The sequence below is a fragment of the Botryllus schlosseri genome, chromosome 1 (genome assembly GCF_051294905.1).
Source record: "Botryllus schlosseri isolate E-star chromosome 1, Bs_hap1, whole genome shotgun sequence".
NCBI classification, from domain to species: Eukaryota; Metazoa; Chordata; class Ascidiacea; order Stolidobranchia; family Styelidae; genus Botryllus; species Botryllus schlosseri.
The window spans coordinates 35282366-35286865 of record NC_137236.1 but is presented as its reverse complement, the minus strand read 5'-3'; the positions used below and the strand labels follow the sequence as shown (position 1 = coordinate 35286865).

Below are 4500 nucleotides of genomic sequence, written 5' to 3'. Positions count from 1 at the left end.
AATTAATTCAGATTGTTTGTATCAAACGGCAACAGACTATAATTCATTTGCGTATCTTCACTGTTCGAATGTTCGTGTTTGAGCGCAAAATGGAGAGATCTTCCTCTGTGCTGTAATATGATCTGCGCACTTTCCTGATAACATCCTCGCTTTGGTAATTAAGGTCAAGATACCTCGCTGTCATCGAGATTTGTTTGCTACTTCCATCTGATCTGATACATTGTGATTTGCGAGGTGATCATCGATCACCTGCTGCGTTGAGTCATGATTTGAGCGCGCTTTGTATCAAGATCCGCGCGCATGAAACTCGCTGTCGGCAAATAGTGGCGCGCAAGCCAAAAGCGCCTTGCGTTTGTTACTGTAGCATGCGACAGTACATAATAGAGCTAATTTATAAGATAACTGGCAAATGTTCATGTGTATAAAGACAATAACACAAACGAGATTATCTTACCCTTTTTGTATCGGCATTTGCGTGTATTTTTAACGCAATTTCGCGGTTAGCATAAAGAACATCATCTTCTAGAGAAATATCCCCCGTTTTAATAAATATCCCTGTTTTTTTTTTCTTCGGCTGGCTACGCCCCTGCTTACGCCATAGGCGCCGACTTACGGGGCTACAAAGCGGCCACCTTGTACAACATGCTCAAATGCCCAATTGATTTGTGACCAGTAATTAGTAATCAGGCGAATCGATGTGTCCTCATAAGAGACGTCTTCGATTTCGATAGGCGCGTAAGACACGGGGTTTCGAGGGTCGAAACACAAAACCCCATCATTTTGAAATGACCATTGTAACGCTAATATTCAGTTGCAATTCAATAATTGTGTCATCAGTTTTCCGCGCGGGCAATTTGCGAGAAGCATGTTGTCAATTAACGAGAAGAGTCTGTGATGATATCCTGCTGATATGGTTGCGAAATTAGGTCATTCATTCATTTCCGACCCCGTGGCAATCGTTGCTAGCCTGATTTATCGCGTCTCGAACAAGCCTGGTTTCGTTGGCCTGAGCAAACGCATTGGGTTTTGGTTAGGGTACCCCAATATTAGGGTTGTGGGTGGCAGATAGTAGGGTTGTGAGTGGGAGATATTAGGGTTGTGGGGAGAGATATTAGGGTTGTGAGTGGGAGATATTACGATCGTGGAGAGGGATATTAGGGTTGTGGGTGGGAGATATTAGGGTTGTGGGTGGGAGATATTAGGGTTGTGGGTGAGGGATATTAGGGTTGTGAGTGGGATATATTAGGGCTGTGGGAGTGATATTAGGGTTGTGAGTGGGAGATATCAGGGTTGGGGGGGGGATATTAGGGAGTGGGATATATTAGGGCTGGAGGATTCCGATGGACGGACTGGTAGCGCAGTTGCACTTTCGAATGATCGTACCGTTTTAAGAAGCCATTTAATAACTCGACTGCATGGTTGATATTAATGATTACAGGCTGGTATTAGAACGTCACATGAATCGTTTAACGCTGCACCAGCGCCATGTAGTAAAATGCGTCTTAGTGCAACGATAACGTCATCGATATGGAACAATTATGATGTCAAAAGACTCCGCAAGCTCGTAAAATAATAAAAGTCGGCGCCTATGCTTAACGGCATTGTCTCCAAGCCATTTAAGCCATCTGGAGCTAGGAGCCAGAGCATAGTAGGCCAGAGACGCGGTAGTTAGGCCAGCGATGATGTTTCGTATCAGGGCTATTGCAGATGCGATTGTGTAGGCCAGCGATGATATAGTGCGCACCGGGCCTATTGCAGATGCGATTCTTCAAGCCAGCGGAAATAGGCTTGTTCGAGACGCAATCGCGCGTCGATCGCGAAATCAGGCCAGCGACAATTGCTGAGTGCACAGCAATCAATAACCTAATTCAACAATCATCTCAGCAGGAGATCGCGCCACGTTACATGGTGCACAGAAAATCTCGCTAATTGACCTAGCGCAACACTGATAATAATATGACTAGGGCTGGGCACAATGAATTGAGTTCTCGAATCTGAATCGAGTATTAATTCTAATATTTCGAGTCGAGTAGTGAAAAATGATTTTTTTTCTAGTACCAAAATTATACGTTTCACGCCACTAAGAGTTAATTTATCAACAAAAATTATAGTTTTGACAGTATTTCCACTGTGGTTGCCTTGAATCTATGAACATATCGTGACATAAAAAACATGAATTACAGAGCTACAAAATACCTTTGTAGGCATTCTATTTTTTGAGGTATAGTAGCATAAAAGGTACACATATCTGAAATTTCCAAATCTTTCACACTGTTATGACATCATAATAAGAGATACTAGAATACCTTACTCAAATCGACTTTAAGCCTAATACCTGATTCAGAATCGAATCACTCAGGTACATGATTTTGCCCACCCTGGATATGACTAGCATTGAATTGCAACTGAACATTAGCATCAGAATGGTCATTTCAACCGACTTGGTCACGCGCTTCAAAAGAGGGGGTTTGACCCCCTCAGCCCTAAAGACCCCAACCTCAAACCCAAACGACCGTAACCACAACCGTTAGGACATTCACCCTCAACCCTAATGATTATATCCCCTACTCAAAATACGCTAACAGCAACCCTTAAGACCATCAGCTTCAACCCGACCAAAAACACGCTAATATCAACCCTATTGCCCCTAAAGCATTAGTTCTTAGGTACCGGTACTTAGGTAGCCTTCCGTCACCAAGGGAACGCCAACGCAAATCTGCAAGCCTTCGTGGAACCCTTTTTGCCAAGTTTAAAATCAAAAACACAACTAAATAGACATCACAACGGATTTGAAATTAGAATTGAAGTGCAGATAACATAGGAACTGATTGTGTTGAAACGTCGATAGATTAAGGATCTAGACCAGCAGTGGGCAAACTTTTGAGCTCACGGGCCGCATTCAACATCTGAATCCAATCGCGGTCCGCACTGTGTAAAATTATGATTATAAAACAAAATGCAATATTGGTATATGATTGTTTAGTGAGGACATTGAGATAATATATATGCTTATTTAAAACAAATCAAACATTGTTTTGATGATATCGGACACTAGTCATAAACAGTTGGCGAGATTTCATAGGCTGGTCGACCTTAATAACCAATTCGTCATAACTATATAGAGATGAAAGTTGGTTGTCCCGACTCCCGATTCTTAGAACGGGATTGAAATTTAAATCTGTGAGAAGCGATCTGTTCGTAGATTTTCTAATTCCACTTTTGGTTCAGTTCCAGGACACACAATGCTGACAGCATCATAATCATGCTAGCTTCAAACACGCTTCTACTATGTGTGGATAAAATATAAATACCCTGATTTTATGCATAGGCCTACACGCGCGAATCGTTTTTTATAAGCATTCACTGGAATAATTGAAACTGAAGTGGCCAATCTGAAATCACGCTCGTCATCCAAATTAAGTCAATCTCGTTTAGGATTTCAGTGATGTTTAGCAATTGAAACCTTTCAAACTGCGAGGGCCTTGGGATCTGGCTGTCGCGCCAGAAATTGAACATAAAAAATAGTATAGGAAGTATTTACCTTAGAACAGTGGTTATCAAACTTTTCAAGACATGCCCCCCTTCTGATGGTGAAAGATTTACCTTCAGCCCTACAAAATATTTCAGTTGCCGAAATAAACGATGCATAATAATTTCAGCTCACTTTCCACCAGTAGAAGAGAAGTTATTCCAGTTGAAACATGTGGAGATGTAAAAATAGCAGTTACGGCGGGTAATCTAGGCTAATTGTTAATGAAAAACTCAAATAACTTCGCTTCTATGGGTTGGCGTCAAATTTGTTTCGCATCGATTAAGACCACTCAACAATTTCATGGGGTTGACAGTAAAAAAATTTTAAAAAATAATTAACTCAAAATTTTGACTCTGCGGCGCCTGCTACTGGTTGGAATTGAGTAAAATTTGGTACGCAGGGTTTTTTAAGTAACTCATCAATTTAATCGGTGAATCCCCGGAATCCGGAGAAAAGTTGTTTTTGAACAATGCTACTACGTATACACCGCTGCACACGACGTACCAACACAACAGTAGCACTGCGACTACAGGTCGGACCTATAATTACCAGCAATCTACAATGACGGGTGTATCATCACAAATTGTACGAGTTGAGTATGCGGGCCTGGGCCTTGACCTCGCTTACAGTAAAAGGCCAACTATATCGACCAAAACAACTTTGCCTCATTCTGTAGAGTTTTACATGCCGATTCTAAAAATATACCACATACCCAGGCGCGTAGCCAGGGGGGGGGTTTCGGGGGTCGAAACCCCCTCCTTTAGAAACGCGAAACCCCCTCCTTTAGAAACGCGAAACCCCCTCCTTTAACGCGAAACCTTGCTCTTTTTAAATGACCGCTCTGACGCTAATACTCGTTTGCAATTCAATAAGTCATATTATCAGTATTGTGCGCGGCGAATTAACGAAAGGCGCGGCCAATTAACGAAAGACGTGTTGCTAATTAGCGAGATTCGTCTGTGCGCATT

The 4500-nt window shown here is 42.1% G+C and overlaps 1 long non-coding RNA gene across 1 annotated transcript; it reads right to left on the bottom strand.

Moving 5' to 3' along the window:
• Nucleotides 1–1069: 1069 nt before the first annotated feature.
• LOC145436046 (uncharacterized) lies at nt 1070–4239 on the bottom strand. Its single transcript, XR_013914147.1, has 2 exons — nt 3665–4239; nt 1070–3541 (listed from the first exon to the last, which is right to left on the bottom strand). It is a non-coding gene; the product is annotated as an uncharacterized LOC145436046 (long non-coding RNA).
• Between the last annotated feature and the right edge of the window lie 261 nt (nt 4240–4500).